The sequence below is a fragment of the Balaenoptera acutorostrata genome, chromosome 3 (assembly GCF_949987535.1).
Source record: "Balaenoptera acutorostrata chromosome 3, mBalAcu1.1, whole genome shotgun sequence".
In the NCBI taxonomy this organism is placed as follows: Eukaryota; Metazoa; Chordata; class Mammalia; order Artiodactyla; family Balaenopteridae; genus Balaenoptera; species Balaenoptera acutorostrata.
Genome location: NC_080066.1, coordinates 56,438,771 through 56,459,954, shown reverse-complemented (window position 1 = coordinate 56,459,954; position 21,184 = coordinate 56,438,771).

The following is a 21,184-nucleotide window of genomic DNA, read 5'->3' as shown; positions in this document are numbered from 1 at the left end:
GTTTGTTATGTCTAGGGAGTTTTGATTGAAAGGGAGAGAATCTGAGAATAAGGGGGATACTCTCTTTTGGCCTTAATCAGAAATCTCTTACTACTTTATTGGCTTAAAATTTATCTCCCTTCCATATGTCAATTGCCTGAACTCAGGAAGTTGTGATCACATTCTACTGAAATGATTCATTGTGATTTAGCAAAAAGTTTTGAAGTTTTATGTAAAAGCCAACTGGACATCATTTTGGCCTTTCTGGTGTGACTTCCTTCACTGCTGTGTCTCATTGACTTTCTGACTCAACTTTGTAATAAAGCTCATGGATGTTTTACAATCTTCTAAGAAATTCAGACATCACCTCCATTCAGAGGTGTCCATCAAAGCAGGGAACAACACAGTATGTTCAAACATCATGCTGCAGGCCTCCCAGAGCTCCCAAAGTCCCCACAGACACATTCAGTAGCATACCATATTGCATAGATTGAGAAATTCACAGTTCCAGAATTTCTCCTTGGCAAATCTAAGCATTATTTTTAAATCTTGGTCTCCTTCCTCCAGTTGTTCTAGACACTCTATGTATTTCACTCCAGAAGAGCAGCACATTTGCTTGGAGAAATTTCTCCAGCCTGTGATGGTCTTTTTACTTCAAGTCAAGGTGAACTAATGATCAGTGTCGCTGGCATAAAACTATCCAGCAGGACAGTACTTTATGCCTTCAGTAAATCCATTCTTCTAGAAACTATGGCACAGTTTAGAGTATTGAGGCTTCAGATAAATTCAGTACGCCAGTTGAAAGAAAATCATGGTCCTAAATAATTCTGCAAGGAAGAAAATACTTTAAGATTAGTTCTGATCATAGGTAAAGAGAACAAAATTTTCTTTTACAGAGAAATTGTTTCTTGAGTAATGAAGAAACTTTATTAAAAAATTCATACCGAATCCCTCCATCTCTTTGATGGTATACAGTTTTTCCAAAGTTGTGTGCATATTCTCTTCCCAATTTTCTCTTTTTAGGTCATCATATGATTGGATAATGTGTGGAAATATGTAGAATTTTCACCTTATGTAGATAGTGAATGTTCCATTATTTTGAAATCTGTCAGAGTACCTCTTCATATAGACATTGAGATTTTCCCCCTCATACTATTATGATTAATGTAGGTATAAAATATTGATTAATATTATGCTCTTTTTCTACAGTGGCATAGTTGAGCCTGAGGACAATTCTATAATTTCTGGCCAATGGACACAATTTTCTTGAGTTTTCACACTGAGGCTACAGTCCAGTCAGAGATGCTCAGTACAAGGATATATGTACATATATTTCTCATTGAAGTCTTCCTTGGCTCTCACTACATAAATTTGGAAGCTCAGCATTTCCTCTCCCTTATCCTGGTTTATTTTCCCTCAGAGCTTTTGTCACAATCTGATATGCCATTTGATAACTATCTTGCCAGATTATAAGCATATAAGTTTATAAGGTTATCACCTTATAAACACATAAGCTTTATGAGTAAAGGTTTTGTCCGTTTTTTTATAAAACTGCTCTTTCAATGGTGTGTTTTTGGCCATCTTTATTCATGTTCACCTCTATTCTAAGAAGCAAAAATAAATTACTTTTGAGAAGACTGTCTGAGATGTGACTTCTTTGCTCTAATACTGCCTATTTTCACAAACACTGCATTTGCTGTAAATGGTAGTAAGAAGCACCTTTGTATTGAGCACGACATAAGAATTGAGATGATGTTCAAACACACTGCTACATTCATCTCAACCTGCTCTAACAAGAAAGTTCATTTGATACAAATGTGTGTTTCTGAGCTATTTTGCTCATGTAAAACTTAGAGTCATGTCATTTTTTTTTTTTTTTTTTCTAATGGCTAAAGAGACCTTTCTCTCTTTAGCAAGAAAGGTCTGATTCTGAGCTTCATTTCGTCTTGGGTTTTTTGTTGTTGTTATTTGGGGGTTTTGGTGGATTTTTTGTTTATTTTTGGTGCACATACACTTCTTGTTTCATCCAAATTTCTTCTATTAGCAATAAAAAGATACTTATCAGAAAAACATATGATATTGAGATCATTTACAATTGTTTGTTTAAATACTACTTTGACTCATTTTTCTCTAACTCAAAATAAGGATGAACTTATGAGGACAATGTATGATTCTGAGTTCATTTTCATAAATACTGCTTAGATTCATCTTGATTTCTTCTTACAGTAAGAAAGCAAATGTGAGATTATTGTTTTAAATTTAATTGCTAATATAAAACTTACAAAAATATTTATAATTGGCAAGTATTAGAAGGAAGGGGAACAAAGGGGAGAAGGAACAAGAAAATCTTGGAGAATAGGCAAATAGCAGAAGCAGAAAATAAAGGGAGAGGGAAGAAATTCTTCAGAGTCAGCATGTATTAGATGAGGTAAAAGAAGGGAGTAAAATCTTGGGGAATCAACCGGTGTCATAATGGGAAGATGAGGGAGAAAAGGAAGGAAAATCTTAAAGAATCAGAAGATTTCATTATTTCAAAAGGAAGAAAATAGTGAAGATTGGCCGTAATTAGAAGACAAGTGAAGGGTGACAAAGAGGGAAAAAATCATGGAGAATTTTCCAGAGTGAGAATGAGAAAAAGGGATGATAAAATCTTATAAAAGTGGCATGGACAAGTAGGGGTAGAAAAGGGAAGAAGTAGGAAGGGAAATTTGGAGACACCATTGGGAAAATGGGGGGAGAAATTCTTGGAGAATTGGCTTGCTCTAGAAAAAGGAGATGGGTGGAGAATACTAGAGATAATCATGTAAAATTGGCAGGTACCAAATACAGAAGTCGAGTAGAGGGAAAGAAGGTAGTGAAAATTTGGGAGAATCACAGGTGTAAGAAGGGGAAAGAAGTGGTGAGGATGTGAGAGAAAATGTTGATACATTGGCAGATGTCAGAATGGGGAATCGGGGATGGAAAAGAAGAGAATATCCAAGGTACAGATCAAAAATTCAGGTTGAAGGTCCAAAGTCAAGATCCAAGAACAAGTACAGGTCCAAGGTCCAGGTCCCTGTCTGAAGTCCAGATCAAAGGTCCAATTCAAATCCATGTGAAAGTTCTAGATCCAACATCCAAATTCAGGTACAATGTCCAGGTCCAAGGACAGGACCAGGGCCAAGGTCAAGAATCATAATGCAAATATAAGGACCAGGTCCAGGTCTGAGGTCCAGTTCCAACATCATTATCTAGATCTGAAGTCCAAGAACAATGTCCAAGGTAAGGTCAGGTTTAAGTTCTGCTCTTTCATCTACTATCTTTTATCCAATTATTTCATTAGGATGAATTCATGTATGCTGAATTGCTGGTTCACTCCCTAAAGCTTTACTTACATACTGCCAACGTGCACATTTCTTAGGGCAAACCAACAAGATCACTCCAGAGTACAATCATCGTGACACTTCTATGAAGGACTGAACAAAAACTCTCTGGTGATATAGTTTCATCTAAGGGTAAACTTAGGATACTAGTGGAGCAGCTGGACTGTGTGTTCTCCAAAAAAGTCTTCCTTAACTATCATTTTCCAAAATTAAGATTTAGAAATGCAAGCAATAAATAATGTAATGCTGCTGGCAAAAGTAGTAGTAATAGCAGCAGCAGCAGCAGCATTAGAAGAAGAAAAAGGAGAGGGAGAGGGAGAAGGAGAAGGAGAACGAGAAGGAGGAGGAGGGGGAGAGGAAAAACAGCTCTTCTTTGTTGCTAATCAAGGGTGAAGTTTTTTGCTTTCCCGTTCACTGGGGCAGAAGGTAGATTTAAGCAAATAGTTTCTCTTATAAAAAATTAAAGGGTTTAAATGGATGGCCAACCGACAGATGCGGAGGAATTATAGTTTTCATTTTGCATTTGCACAGAATTAAATTTGCCTTTCCCTCAACTAGTCTGAATGAATGAGATTGGTCAGTTGTGACAGCATCTAACATTTATAGAATGCTCTTCAGTTCACAGAGAACATTCCCACCCCAGTGACACTGCCTTGGTCCTCAGTTTCATCATCTCCCACTGGTATTATTACATCAGCATTCTCTCTGGTCTCCTGTGTCTAGTCCCATGGAGATTAACTGACAGGATCTGATGGATCTGATGGAGTCTCTGGACAATCTCTCAGAAAACAGTGCTTATGCACATTCACAGGAAACTTACCTTAGAATTTCAAGATTTTTCCCCCCTTCCTCTGCATCCCTGATTCTATCCCTGCATTCCTGCTGCAGTCTTACATGCTCTTGCCAGGGTGACCAATGAAACCCTCTGTGATTCTTAATTGCTTCCAAATAAAACCTGAATCCCGCAGAATATGTGAACTCATCATCTGCCTCTGCCTACCTATCATATACCATACCTCCTGACATACACCATCCTCTCCAGGCCCTTTAACCAACTGCCCTTCCAAGATCGTCTATGAGCATCTCTGCCTAGAGTAACTTCTCTTCAACTCCTCCCTACTCTCTCAAAACTAGGGCAGACATTGCTTCCCCTGGACATCCACTACTGGAGGCAGATTTGAACACCACTTTTATGTTTTCATTGCCTCATATAAACACACTTGATGGGTCACTTTGCCACATTCAAGTGTGCAATTAAAAACTGGCACATTTTCCCTCAACTTCGCTTTAGGCTTCTTGAAAGCAAATACAATACAATATTTATGTTCCCAGTGTCTAGTACAATGTGGCTGTAGTAAGAGATCAATGAATACTTGCTAAAAATTTATTTGCTGAATAAAATGGATTTTATGGATGACATATGTTAAGTTAAAGTAACTTTATAGAAGCCATGCCAATCTGAAGGGTAGATCTGGAATTAAAATCTAAGTACAATTCTTAATCCACTGCCCATGCCCATATGATGTTCATGTGCCATTATCTTGCAAGTGTTCCTCAAAGCCATACTGAGGATATAATCCTCAGGGCTAAGGGCTCTGGTTACACTGGGGTGAGAGAGAGCTGAGAAAAAGGCATATCATTTCCAAGGAGAGCTACCAGTCCTCTTCCCCTGCTTTCATGCTTCCCACTGCCAAGAGAGAGATGTCACTGAAGGCCCTAGGCAGGGGGATTGACAATGTTCTCATACACTTTCAGACACTGAACTTACCCCCAAAAGTGATTTAATCAAGCAGGTTCTGGGAGAAAGGAATTCAGAGATGGAAATCAAGCTGAGCTCTGTAAATACTGATGGATTGTTAATGTCACTCACCTCTTTTGCTAGTGCCCAAGCAAAAGATTAAGCATCTACTGCAAGAACTTCTAAATTGAGCAGACCTTTGTATTTGCCTATTTACAGGCAAAACAGCTCTCAGTTAAGATGCAGACCTCACTGTGCTAAGGACATAAACATAAAATTGCTAGGTGGGGTCAGTATTCAAACAACTTCCCTAATGGGAATGCAGATAATCTTTAATGGTGGCTTAATCAAAATCACCTATATAGCATGAGCTTCTGGTGCCTTTGGCTCAAGGATTACCTCAGTCTAGCACACCTATAGGACTCAGTACTAGAGCATGGTCCCTTTGTGGGGAACAAATACAGTCTAGAAAGAATTCACTCTTGATGCCATGTGGCAGCAGGTCCACAGCTTCTGGATGAAATGAGTGTGATGAGGAGAGACTGCTGCCTCTGCTATGGTCTGTGCCTCTTCATGATCCCTAAACATACTTACTTTGTTGGATATAGGTGTGTGCCAGGAGAAAAGCAGACAATCCACTTTCATAGCCTTAGCCAGGGGAAATGGGTAGGCTATTTAGGTCTGCTCACTGCCCTGGCCATAGTGATTGGTCTAGGGATAGGCACATGACACAAGGTAGAGCATTCAGTGTCTTTGCTGGGATTTTTTTCCGCCCAAAAAAACCATCAGGGAAGAAACTCTCTTTCTCCTGGGGTAAATCTTGAGCTGCTGGCCGTCCTACTCACCACGTGGGAAAAAACCCAGAGGGATAAACTTCCGAAGACCTCATGAAAGCTCTGTATGCAGCTGTGCCAAAGACCAAGCTATACCTCAACATTTTTCTTTAAATTGAGGCATAATTGACATATCATAAACTACACATATTTAATACTGAACACATCCATCACTCCACTATTATCACAACTTCTTTTCTTCCGCAACTTCTTTTCTTCCACTAAGTCTCCTCTTTCTTCCCCTCCCCAGGAAACCACTGCCACTTTCTGTCACTATATATTAGTGAAGAATTTTATATAATTGGAATCTCACAGTATGTACTTTTTGGTTTGGCTTTTTTCACTCAGCATATTTATTTTGAGATTCATCCATGTTGTTATGAGAATCAGCAGTACATTCCTTTTTATGTATAGATATACCACAATTTATTTATTCATTCACCTGTTAATGGACATTTGGATTTTTTCAATTTGGAGTTATACAAGTTGCTATATACATTCATGTACAAGTCTTTGTAAGGACATCTGATTTCATTTTTCTTAGATAAATATCTAGGAGTGGGAATGGCTGGATTATGTATATGGTAGGTGTATGTGTAAATTTTTTAAGAATCTGGCAAACTGTTTTCTGAAATTATATCATTTTACATTTCCATCAGCAGTGTATGAGAGAACTAGTTTCTCTACAACCTTGCCAATACTTGATATGGTCAGTCTTTTTTAGTATTCCAATAAGTGTGCAGTGGTATTCAATTGTGCATTAATGCGTTTTTCCTGAATGTTTAATAATTTTGAGTATTTTAAATGTGCTTATTTGCCATTCATATATCTTCTTTGGTGAAATGTTTTTTCATCTTTTGCCAATTTTTTAATTGGGTTGTTTGTTTTCTTATGGTGGAGATTTAATAGTTTTTAAATATGTTCTTGATAGAAGTCCTTTATTAGATATGTGATACACAAAATTTTCTGCTAGTTTACTAGAAGAAACTAGTGTCTTTTCACTCTCTTGCTGTCTTCAAAGGGCAGAAGTTCTTAATTTTTATTAATTCCAACTTATCAAACTTTTTTCTTTTGTGCAATGGAGTTTTGTGTCATGTTTAAGTCTTTGCTTAGCCCCAGGTCATAAATATTTCTTCTAGGAATTTTATGTTTTATATTTAGATCAGTGATCCATTTTTTCCTTAATTTTTCTATATAGTACAAGGTACAGATAAAAGTTCTTCTTCTTTCTCCTTCTCCTCCTCCTTCTCCTTCTTCTTCTTCTTTTTTGGCATGTAGATATCCAATAGTTCCAGTACAATTTGTTGAAAAGATTAACCTTTCTTCACTGAAGTATACCTTTGATTCCTTGTTTAAAATCAACTGTCCATATTTGTTTAGGTCTATATCTAGATTATCTATTCCATTTTGTTATGTTTATGTCAAAAGCACATTCTTGACTACTGTAGCTTTATAACTAGTCTCAAAGCCAGTTTTAGTCCACTCACTTTTTTCTTATTTTTAGTTATTTTGGCTCTTCTAAGTCCATTGCATTTCCATATGAATTTTAGAATCACCTTATTGATATCTACGAAAAACTTCTTGCAATTTTGTTTGGGATTTCATTGAATCTCTAGATCAGTTTGGGGAGAATTGACACTAAAAATATTGAGTCTTCCAACCCATAAACAAGGCATATCTCCCCATGTATTTAGCTGTTCTTAAATTTCTTTCAGTGATGATTTTAGTTTCTGTTATACATGTTTTTCACACCTTTTGTTCAAATTTGTCACTAAGTATTCCAGATTTTTGATGGTATTGTAAATGGTAGTTTGTATTTCAACTTGTGATTGTTCACTGCTGGTATATAAAATATAATTTTTTATTATATTGATCTTGTATCCTGAAACCTTGCTGAACTCATTTATTAGTTCTAATAGCAATTTTGTAGATTCCATCAGATTACCTACAGAGATGATCATATCATCTGTGAATAATGACATTCTTATTTCTTCCTTTCTTACCTAAATGACTTGTTTTGATTTCTTTATTTGACTGGCCAGAACCTCTAGTACAAATGTTAAATCAAAATTGAGAGACTGGACTTATTTGCCTTATTCTGTCTCAGGAGGAAATAATTCAATCTTTCACTAGTAAGTACGATGTTAGCTGTGGATTTTTATAGATAATCTTTATCAGGTTGAGGAAGTTCCATTCTATTCCTAGCTTACTGAGGATTGAAAGTGGATTTTGTTAAAATGCCTTCCCTGTGCTTATTGAAATGAATATGTGGGTTCCTTTTTAGTTTATTAATATGGTGAATAACATTGATTGACATTCAAATGGTAAACTAAATTTGCTTTCCTGGGATAAACTTCACTTGGTCTTGATACATTACCTTTTTAATATATTATTGGGTATGATTTGATGGACTTTTTCTAAGAATTTTTGTATCTATATTCATGAGGGTTATAGTTCTATAATTTTCTCTCTTTTAAAAACTGTCTGGATTTTCTGTAAGGGTAACACTGGACTCAATAATTTGAAAAATATTCTACCGTCTTCAGTTTTCTGGAAGATTTTGTGTAGAATCTGTATTATTTCTTCCTTAACTGTTGAGTAGAATTCAGGAAGGAAGACATCTGGGTCTGAAGTTTTCTTTGTGGATAAGTTTCCAACTACATATTCAATTACTTTAATAGACATGGGGCTCTTCACGTTTATTTCTTCTTGGGTGAGTTTGATCATTTCATCTAAGTTGTCAAATTCGTTGACAAAATGTTCACAATATTCAGTTGTTCTCCTTTCAGCATCAGTAGAATCTGAAGTGAGGTCAACACTTTTAGTCTTTAAAATGGCAATTTTGTGTCTTCTCCATTTTTTTGACCTGATCAATCTGGCTTGAAGTTTGTCAATTTTATTGATTTTTATATTGATTTTACTCTATTATTTTGTTTACATTTCACTGATTTCTGCTTTGCTCTTTATTATTTCCTTTCTTCTGCTTATTTTGGGTTTAACTTGTTTGTTGAGTTGGAAGCTGATGTCATTCATTTGAGATCTTTCTTCTTTTCTAATATAGATGCTAATGCTATAAATTTTGCCCTAATTATTACTTTGGTGAAATTCAACAATTTTTTTTTATTGGAGTATAATTGCTTTAAAATGTTGTGTTAGTTTCTGCTGTAGAACACAGTGAATCAGCTGTATGTATACATATGTCCCCTCCCTCTTTGACCTCCCTCCTGCCCCCTACCCCATCTCACTCATCTAGGTCACCACAGAGCACCAAACTGAGTTCTCTGCACTATACAGCAGGTTCTCACTAGCTATCTGTTTTACACATGGTAGTGTATATATGTCAATCCTAATCTCCCAATTCATCCCACCATCCCCTTCCTCCCCTGTGTCCACATGTCTTTTCTCTACATCTGCATCTCTATTCCTGCCCTGGAAATAGGTTCATCTGTACTATTTTTCTACATTGCACATATATGCGCTAATATACTATATCTGTGTTCCTCTTTCCGACATATTTCACTCTGTATGACAGACTCTAGGTCCATCCATATCTCTACAAATGACCCAGTTTCATTCCTTTTTATGGCTGAGTAATATTCCATTGTATATATGTACCACATCTTCTTTATCCATTCATCTGTCAGTGGACATTTAGGTTGCTTCCATGTCCTGGCTATTGTAAATAGTGCTTCAATGAATATTGGGGTACATGTGTCTTTTTGAATTATGGTTTTCTCAAGGTATATGCCCAGTAGTGGGATTGCTGGGTCATATGGTAGTTCTGTTTTTAGTTTTTTGAGAAGCTTCCATAATGTTCTCCACAGTGGCTGTATCAATTGACATTCCCAACAACAGTGTAAGAGGGTTCCCTTTTCTCCACACCCTCTCCAGCATTTATCATTTGTAGATTTTTTGACGATGGCCATTCTGACTGGTGTGAGGTGATACCTCATTGTAGTTCTGATTTGCATTTCTCTAATAATTAGTGATGCTGAGCATTGTTTCATGTGCCTCTTGGCCATCTCTATGTCTTCTTAGGAGAAATGTCTATTTAGGTCTTCTGCCCATTTTTCGATTGGGTTGTTTTTCTTGATATTGAGTTTTGTGAGCTGTTTGTATATTTTGGATATTAACCCATTGTCAGCCACATCATTTGCAAAGCATTGAGCTGAGCTCCCTGTGCTATATAGCAGCTTCCCGCTAGCTATCTATTTTACACATGGTAGTGTATATATGTCAATGCACTCATTGTCCACACCTCATTGTGGTTTTGATTTGCATTTCTCTAATAATTAGTGATGTTGAGCATCTTTTCATGTGTTTGTTGGCCATCTGTATGTCTTCTTTGGAGAAACGTCTAGGCTTTCCATCCATTTTGATAGAAAGCCCAGAGTTAAACCCACACACCTACAGTCACCTTATCTTTGACAAATGAGGTAAGAATATACAATGGAGAAGAGACAGCCTCTTCAATAAGTGGTGCTGGGAATACTGGACAGCTACACGTAAAAGAATGAAATTAGAACACTTCCTAACACCATACACCAAAATAAACTCAAAATGGATTAAAGATCTAAATGTAAGGCCAGACACTATAAAACTCTTAGAAGAAACATAGGCAGAACACTCTTTGACATAAATCGCAGCAAGATCCTTTTTGACTCACCTCCTAGAGTAATGAAAATAAAAACAAAAATAAATAAATGGGACCTAATTAAACTTAAAAGCTTTTGCACAGCAAAGGAAACCATAAGCAAGACAAAAAAGACAATGCTCAGGATGGGAGAAAATATTTGCAAACAAAAGATTAATCTCCAAAATATACAAGCAGCTCATGCAGCTCAGTATCAAAAAAAAACATACATTTTTACATGTTGTGTTTTCATTTTTCTTTAGTTCAAAATTTTTCTTAATTTCACTTTGGATTTTTGTGTATGTGTGCATTTGGTTAACTAATTTCAAATATCCATGATTTTCTAGAGATTTTTCTGTTATTGATTTCTAATTTAATTCCATTGTGGCCTGGAAACATGCTTTGTATGCCTTCAGAATTAATTTTTATTACTGTGGTAAAAAGTCACATACATAAAATGAACTTTAAACATTTTTTTGGCCACACTGCATGGCTTGTGGGATCTTAGCTCCTCGACCAGGGATTGAACCCGTGTCCTTGGCAGTGAGAGCGCAGAGTCTTAACCACTGGACTGCCAGGGAATTACCAAAATGGACCATTTTAAAGTGTACAATTCACAATTCAGTGGCATTTAGTACATTCACAACTTTTTACAACTATTACTTTTATCTAGTTACCAAATATTTTTATTAATGTAAAAGGAAACCCCATACCCATTAAGCAGTCAATCTTCATTCCTCTTTCCCACAGCCCCTGACAACCAGTAATCTGGTTTCTGTCTCCATAGATTTACCAATTATAAATGGAATCATATAAAATGTGGCCTTTTGCATATGGCTGTTTTCAGTTAGTATAATGTTTTTGAGGTTCTTCCATGTTGTAGCACATATCAGTACTTCATTCCTTTTTATGATTGAATACTATTACATTGTATGGATATACCACATACTGTTTAACCATTCATTAATTGATAAACATTTGGGTTTTTCCCACATTTTGACTATTGCGAATAGTGCTGCTATGAACATTAGTGTACAAGTTTTTGTTTAAAACTTCAATTCGTTTGGGCATATACCTATTAGAGGAATTGTTGGGTCATATGGTAATTCTGTATTTAGTTTATTTTGGAAGTACCGAACTGTTTTCCACAGTGGTTGCATCATTTTATATTCCCACTCGCAATGGATGAGGGTTGCAATTTCTCCACATTCTCATGAACGTTTGTTAATTTCCTTTTTTTTAAAAATTATAACCATCTTGTGAGTGTGAAGTGTTATATCATGGTTTCGATTTGTATTTCCCTAATGAATAATGATGGTGAGCATTTATTCAGGCATTTGGTGGCCATTGTACACCTTAATTGGAGAAATGTCTATTTATGTACTTTTCCTGTTATTTAACTGAGTTGTCTTTATTGTAGAATTGTTAAGAGTTCTTTAGATATTCTGAGTAGACATTTTTATATTTGTCCATGTATCTACTCTTACTAGAGATTTTTATATCTTTATATGACTTTGAATTATTTGCATCCTTTCATTTCAACCTGATGGACTGCCTTTAGCATTTCTTATAGAGCAGGTCTCATGATAATTAACTCTTTCAGCTTTTGTTTATTTGCAAATGTCTTAATTTGTCCTTCAGTTTTTTGATGGACAGTTTTGCTGGATATAGAAATCTTGGTTGACAGGTTTTTGTTTTTTGTTTTCCCCTTCAGCCTTTTAAGTATATAATTCCACTGCTTTCTGGCCACCAAAACTTCTGTTGAAATAATTCAACTGATAATTTTATTGAAGATACTTTGTCTTTGTCTTTTGACACTTAGATTATAATGTGTCTTGGCATAAGTCTCTTTGAACTTATCTTACAGAGTTTGTTAGGAGTCTTAGACTTATAGAGTCATGTCGTTCAACAAATTTGGGTAGTTTTCAGCCTTCTTTCTTTAAATCTTCCTCTCTTTTCCATAGGGGACTCCCATAATGCCTATATTGGTTTATTTGATGATGGCTCACAAGTATTTAAGGCTCTGTTCACTTTTCTTTAATCTTTCTTCTTTCTGCCTGCCAGACTTGACTCGTTTCAATTGTCCTGCCTTCAAGTTTGCCAATTTTTCTTTTGCCCTATTAAATCTGCTGTTGAACCCCTCTGGTAAATTTTTCAATTCAGATATTGTATTTTTCAGATCCAGAATTTCTTTTTGGTCCCTCTTTATAATTCTATCTCTCTGTAGGTATTCTCACTTTGTTCATATATAATTTCCTGATTTCCTTTAGTTTGTGTGTGTGTGTTTTCCTTTAGCTATTTGAACTTATTTAAGACAGTTCCTTTAAAGTCTTTACCTAGTAAGTGCAATGTCTGTGCTTCTTCAGAGGTGGTTTCTGCCAATTTCTTTTCTTTTTTGTAATTGGCCATGTTTCTTTGTATGCCTTGTAAGTTATCTTTGTTGAAAATTTGCATTTGTAAGAACAGCCAGCTTTCCCAGTCTTTGTAGACTGTTTCTGTGCCAGAGCAGTCCTTCACTGATTAGCTGGGCATGTTCTGAACCTAGGCATCAGCTGAGATAAAAGCTTAAGGTCTTCTTAGAGCATGCACCTTGCTCATGCCTGTTTATAACCTTCTCAATTCTCATGTCTTAATATCTCAAAGAGTCTCACCTCAGCTTCTCCCCAGGACTTTAAATGGTCTGCTGTATGTCTCCATCCATAATCTCTTGCTCTGGATGTCTGCACAGCTGTAGTACCATTGCAACTTTCATGACCAGTGGCTGCCACTTTTCCCCATCTGAGATTTCAGTTAGTTGAGACAGACAGCAGTCCTTCAGGAAGCCCGCAGGCAGGTTAGAAAGTTGCAAAGAGGTCTGTTCTGCTCCTTCTGGTTTAAAGGAGGGAATTGGGAACTGAACTTTCACCTTATCAAAGCAAGACCACACCACACGAGGGAGTTGGTGGTGCATGTGGGAGTAAAACAGCAATAAAACTTTCTACCATTTTGACTGTGATTTTTTCCTTGATTGAGCATTTGCATGTTTGCTATAGACTTTTGTCTGCTTTTCAGAGCTCGTACAAAGTTATTTTAGACAGTTTCTGGTTCTTTTCTTACATCTCCATGGGAGAAAAACAGTTTAGAGCTTCCTTGTTCACTATTTTGCTGAAATCACTATTCTGTATTCAACTTTAAATATACTGATACTTATTTTATGGCCCAGAATATGATCGATCTTGGTGAACATCCCATTCACTTGAAAATTATGTGTATTAAGCTGCTATTGTGTGGCGTGTTCTAGAAATGTCACTTAAGTCAAGGTGGTTAATAGTAGTGTTCAAGTCTTCTATAACCTTGCTGATTTTCTGTCCATTTATTCTATCAATAATAGAAAAAGATGTATTAAAATTTCTGACTTTAATTGTGGATTTATCTTTTTCTTAACATCTTTATTGGAGCATAAATGCTTTACAATGGTGTGTTAGTTTCTGCTGTATATCAAAGTGAATCAGCTATATGTACACATACCCCATATCCCCTCCCTCTTGTGTCTCCCTCCCACCCTCCCTATCCCACCCCTCTAGGTGGTCACAAAGCATGGAGCTGATCTGTTTTTATTTGCATTTCTATCAATTTTTACTTCAAGCATTTTGAAGGCCTGTTCGGTACATAAATACTTCAGATAGTTATGTCCTCTTATTAAACTGACTCCTTTATGATTATGAAGTAAAACTTTATTATCCCTTCCTGTATGTGTGTGTGTGTGTGTGTGTGTGTGTGTATATATATATATATATATATATATATATATATATATATCTTTTTAAAAAATTCAATCTGATATTCTCTACCTTTTTACTGCAGTTTTTATATGATTTACACTTAATATGATTATTGTTATGGCTAATATTAAGTCTAACATCTTGTTATCTGGTTTGTATTTGTCTCATCAGTTCTTTTTTTTTTCTTTCCCTTTTCTGCCTTCTTTTGGGTTGAGTATTGTATTCATTTGCTAGAGCTACTGTAAAAAAGTAGTACAAGCCAGGTTACTTAAAATTATAGAAATTTTTTGTCTCACAGTTTTGGAGGCTAATCATCTGAAATCAAGGTGTCAGCAGGGTCATGTTCTCTCCGAAACCTGTAGGAGAGAATTCTTCTTGCCTCTTCTACCTTCTGATATTCTTCAGCAATCCTTGGTATTCTTTAGCTTTTAGATTCATTTCTTCAATCTCTGCCTCCATCATCACATGGCCATCTTCTCCCTGTGTGTGCTGTTCTCATCCTCTAATAAGGACACCAGTCATATTGAATTAGGTCTCATCCTAATGATCTCATCTTCACTTGATTACATCTGCAAAGATCTTATTTCCTAATAAGGTCACATTCACAGATATCAGGGGTTAGGACTTCAACATACCTTTTTGGGGGACACAATTCAACCCATAACAAGTGTTTTATATGACTCTATTTTATCTCCTTTGTTGGCTTACTAATTACAATTTTGTTTTATTAATTTAGTGGTTGCCTTAGGGTTTATTATATACCTCTTTATTACAGTCTACCTACAAGTGATATTATACGTATCACAGTGTATAGTTTAAAAGCCTTATAATACTTTATAATACTTTTTAAATTAAAAGTTATATACTTTTATAAAACATGTATAATTAAAGGCAGTAGCGTTTCAGGTACAGAAGTGTTCTCAGCTTCAATGGTTGTTTACAGCTGGCATCTGTTCCAATTGGTTGGTGCCACATTGTTAAATATTTGAAGATTATCCCTGGATGGGCTCTGTTGACTATAAAACAAACTAGCACTTCTAATTTGTAGGGGCTCAAACTAGGGGAAACAACCCTGATGGAGAAGGGAAAGACAGTCAATAAACGAGTAACTGGGTTAATTCAGCTCCTTCACCAGTTGTGATAAAACAACCAAATCACCCAAACCATTGTGATGGTTGTCCTGCTATTTAAAGTCAGTGAAAGAGGGACCTTCCTGTACAGTGTGCAATGGGTCAACATCATTCTCCCACAGCCACTTACCCTTACAAAGGAGTTCTGATACTTTGCTAAGAAGTAAAATTTTCTTATGTCAGTTAAAATACCGTTAGCTGAAGACTTCCAGGATGATTTGATGAAATGGCTCAGCCATGTGATTTAAAATCTGGGTTTTGTCCCACCACACAACCATCCATGTGTCAGCATCATCTCAAGGCTGGGTGTGCATGTTGGTAGGAAGGCATGACAGCACCTGGCATTAATAGCAACTGGAACAACATGCTTCCTTGTTCAGGCTGCTTGTTGCTTCTTAAAACCCACGTAAGAGAAGCATGCTCTTTTCCTCAAGCTATAGTAAACATTCTGTCATAGTGGTTTTGGCCAGACCCAATCCAAGCCAATCACTGTGGTAAGGCAGGTGGCATTATTCTGATTGGCTTAGATGGATCTATCTACCCCTGTGGCTGGGCCTGCCCTCCAAACTGCATGACAGCCATTCAGTTGGAGAAACATGGCCTGGATATTTGGGAGGCAACCTGAATTCATGAAAATTCATTTAGATTTACATAATATTTTCTAATTTAGACATCACTTTTATAGAATTTAATTTTACTAATAAAAATACCACTTTTACCCTAAATGTAAGTACAGGATAAGGTCCAGGTAGGTGTGGGAGCTATCAAAACTTTGTGATTTTACACGGCAGGGTTTGGCAAAGCAGTAACTCTTAAGGGGAACAAACACAGAGGAAGTCTAAGATTTAGAGAACGTTTGGTATGCTGAAGGAAGGCTCAGCACTGTTTCAGGAATACAATGTTTACATAAAAGAGGTTGGGGTCTGCTGCTCTTGAGGAGAGTGGAGGATAGACTGGGAAACAGGAGTAAAAGGGATAGGAGGAAGAGGAAGAGGAAAGATGATTTACGTACTACATGGGCAACAATCAATGGACCCCTAAGGAGAGGAAGATAATAGTTGTTAAAAGGTCAGTTGTTAAAAAAAAGAAACCATAACAAGTAACATTCTGAGTTGCAAAGTGGCTGGGTCACTAACAAACTAAATTCCTGGTAGAACAAATGCAGCAATTTATTTGAAGGTGCTTAGGTAAATGGAGCTATGGTTTGAGGAATAACAGAGCCAGGATTAGGAATTTGGGACTTCTGCAGGCTGGCACCAGCACCTTCTAGCAGGCTCTGTGAGCCACCCTGTTGTCACCCTCTCTGAGTCTATCTAGAGAAGGTCTACAATTAGGGCCACATTTCTTGAGCTCAGGATCCAGGGACAGTCTGTCAACAGCTGATGAGCCCTCAGCAAAGGTATCCTCATTTATTATCTTCTCTTCTTCCTCCTCCTCTACCTCCCTCCTCCCCACCGCCCCCCTTTTTAACTTTTGGGAGGTCTCATCTTTGAATAAAATTCTTATATAACACAATTAAAGAAAGGGCTCAATTTTAACCAATTGACCAACTCTATCCTTGAGAGATTCATACAATAAAACTAGGAAAAGTATCTTTTTTCAACCACCTACATAAAAGTTCTCCTATTAGATTATACTTCTAAATCTCATATCTCTGTTGTTAATCTTATTAAAAACTTCCCCATTACCACCTGCCAGGGAGATATTGCCAATTCAGGTCCTATCATTCAGAGACGGTAGATGGCATTTAAGTCTCCTTCCCCTTGGAATGGGGACAGTTCTCAGGTAGAAGCTGGGCCTGTGGTAAACAGGTCAGTGAAGAAGCCTCCTAGGACCTCTGTCCTTGGGAGAAGAACTTGCCCTTGATGATCCACAGTTCTTAACAACAAACACTGGAGCCTGGAATAGAAAGAACCCTCTGGTCATAGTGCCCACACATCACTAAGCTCCTTCACAGGTCTGCTGACAGAACACTGGCTGCCAGGTCTCCAAGTGGGCGGAGAAATGTCAGATCCCCAGACCCAACTTGGCATTTCCTGGAAAAGCCACCAACAGAGTGACCATCAGAGCTTGTTAGCACCAAAAATCAGGGACATAGGTGCTATTCCATATTAGGAGAGAACATAAAGCTTATGGAAACAGAGAAGTCCTACTCATTTCTGTCCTTCAACCGGAAAGAAGAGAATTTGCTGAAAAAGAACCTCAGTTTTCTGGACTCCATGAAGAAATACGAAGCTAATGCCTGGCTAATGGAGCAGAAAGCCTTTTATGAACGATGCCACTCGAAGCTCTGAAAGTCAGAGCTGGCGCATGCTTGGTTGCTAGGCAACAAGGACCTGGTCAAACAGCTCATCTCCAAGAATATGTTGTGTAACTACACCATCACCTTGGTGGATGAGAGTGAGGCAGCAGTGAAGGCAATAATCCAGAACAGGAGAGAGGGGGAGAAGAACTAGATGCTCTTCAGACTTATCCTGGACAAGGACAGACTCTACCCAACCACAGCTTCCAGAGCAACCTTAAAGGCAGACTCTAAAGAGAAGAGTGGGAAGGCAACTGTAAAAATAAGGGGGTCTCCCTCCAGAGGGGAGGGCAAACCAGCTCTGGTTTTATCTTTAGAGTCTTTGGATAATCCAGAGCAGGAAGAAAAACAGAGAAAGCTTCCTGTGGACAGCAGGCCACCATTCAGGGGAGAAGTGATCCTTAGAGACTCCCCTAGCAGGCCTTTGAGCACTGTGCAGAGTCATTTCCAAGATCCAGCCATTGGCAGGAAATCGAAAGGTAAGCTTCTTAAATACATAGTCTATGGCAACAGGAGTGGGGAGCACCCCAAGAAGAAAAGGTCAAGACCCCAGAACAGCCCACATGGCCCAGAGGATGTGAAAATGGACTAGGCACTGCTAACCCAGATCCAAGTTAGCCTAAGGCAGGAGTTTCTCATGAGTGAAAAAGCCAAGTATCTGGAGGACAGAATCCAAAGTCTACCACAGCCCACGTTTTCTCTTTCAAGGTTACTCTTCTAACAGCCCCTAGGAGAAAGGAAGTGAAGGAGTACTGCGTGCTCCAGGAATCAGAACACAGGGTGCAGGAAGAGGGCAGAAAATCATTCTTGAAGAGACTGGAAAACAAACTGGAAGCAATCCCACCACCAAGAAGAACATCTTTTTTCCTAAGGCACCCTTCCCCTTTCCACCCCTTTATCATTCAGCAACTACTTCTTAATACTTACCAAGAAAAATCTTACCCCTGACCTCAAGACTGCTCCGGAACTCAGGGAGAAAATGCTTTTCCTCTTCTATAAAAACATGACAACCAAGGCAGGATTTAACAGTAAGAAAGTGGACCTGGGTCACGACTCGCCCTGCAGCCCTTCAAATGGAGACACGGAGACAAGCAGCGAGCACGAGCAGCAGAGGCAGAGCAGGCTGGGCTGGGCCCGCATCTGGAGCTTCCCACGTAAGCCTTCATATCCACATCAAGGAGGAATATCTAAGAGGAACATGATTCTGGGAAACTTTTTGCCAGTAATGCTCTTACTGTAAAAAGAGAGAGTAAAAGACAATAATTTGGGGAATGTTAGCAAATTTGTTTCTTCAGTGGCTTGGGGAGGGAACAAGAATAGGAACCTGGCTCTAATTTTTGACCTTTTTCAATAAAATCAAACCAATGAAAACTAGTCGACTTGAAAACTAGGAGAGACCTCTCTCTTTTACTCTCCCTCTGCACCCCATCCTCAGCAGGCAAGCCCTATGGGGAGCCTCCTTACATTTAGTTAAGCAAAGAAATGCTGACTGAAGCAAGCAAGTCGCCTGATGATGTGATAAGAGCACCAAACGGGAGGCAGAGATTCTACTTTCTAGCTTCATATAAATTCATATAAATGTAATGACCAGCGTAATCTTGGGCAAAGTGCTTCACAGCTTGAGACCTAAGTTTCCTCATCTATAAAATGAGGGTTGGAGAAGATGATTTTTTAGAAGGTCATTTTTACCCTTACACCTCTACAATACAATTACTTTAACTTGTCACAAAAGCAGATGTTGGATGACTGCCCTTGAGCAAAATAAAACATCTTCAGTCTTTTTTCCTTCCAGTGGTCAGTCCAGTGGTTGGTTAACATTTCAGACTTTTTTCTGAGGTAATATAAGGAAGTTAAAGTCTTCGTTATCAATTAGATGGTCATGAGGTAAACATATAGAGAAGTGGCAATTTTACATTAAAATGAATAATGGTAGGGCTCTCTTTAAATGTTATTTCTCTGTATTTCCTAAATACTTAAGTCCCATGATGACAGCAACCTAAGTAAGTGGAATTCATGTTATAAAGCACATGGCTAAATAACTGCAGGCTAATGTCACCTGAAATCAGATCTGCAGGCAGAGGCTACTCCTGTCCACTGCAGTGGTCTGCACTGTCCCAAATGACTGCATCCACTTCATGTAGATTCAGTGTGAATTTTACTAATTTCCTCTATGGGTTACTTGCATAGAAGTGTTGAAAGCACACAGGTGGTTGTGATGAGAAACAAAAAGCCACTCTTATATAAATAATGGGATTACAAGCATGGTTTTAGAGTGGGGAGTGGGGTGGGGACCTGCAGTAGAGAGAAAGAAGCTCATAAAACTAAAGTTACTTAGGAAAACATGATTGTTTACTCACCACCTTCTTAGGAATATATGGAAAACTGGTTTCCCTCTTATTGCTTTCCAAAACCAGCTACATTTATAAAAGCAGTATAAGGTTGTGCTATCCCTGAACAGTGGAATGTGTGAGGAGCACCTGAATGCCAGAAAAGCTCCATCCAGGACCCCCTCTTCACATGCAGGAACAGCTCTTACACTACTTTTACTGGTAGCTTCTGTGGAGATCTGGAAGTCCAGTTGACAAATCAGGCCCTTTGGTTTTACAAGCATAATTTCATTCATACATTCACTCAACAAATACGTTCTGAACACTGGGGTGAAAAAGACAGACACATTCCTACTCTCATGAAGTAGAATTTAAGGGAAGAGTTAGGCAATAATGAAGTAAGCAAAATAATACACTGTGAAAGGTACTTTGGAATTATGAATATTTTAGGGACTATAGTTTAAATTTGAAAAATATTTCAGTCCTTTTAACAATACATATTGAAGGCAAATGGCATTTTCTTTGGGTTTGGGTACAGGATGCAAGCACATGGGGGCAATTCTGAAATGCATTTTTAGGTAATAGGCTAACTTCCATTTGACAGGCCCAAGTATACACTGTAGTTGTGGTGAGCTGGCATTCTCCTGCTCAATCTCAGCTTGAAGCATTGGAGGTTATTTTCCTGCCCTTGGTGATTATCTCCAGAGCAAGGCTGCCTTCTTAGTTGCCTCAAGAAACCGATTTGATCTCGCTACTGTGAACTTTTTGACCCACTGGTGAGTGGGCCGAACCCAGCAATGTTAGGCAGTGATCAGTCCTGAAAGGTGGACATTTGCTGTAATTGATGATTTTCAAGTTTTGAAATATTTTCACATAGTTTTCAAAAGTTTTCAAAAGTTTTGAAATATTTTCACATAGCTGATATATTTCCTGGGATGACCTTCTTTAAAACTGCGGTAAGAATTGAAGTGGGGGAGGGTATCAGCCAGAAGTGTGCGAGGGACAGAAGGGAAGAGGATGGGAAGGAGTTTCTGAGGCAACCTGGTTGCTCTGTAGCTCTACAAAGCTTGTTTACATTCTGTTCTAGGCACTGGGGGCACAGCCATGATTAAGACAAGG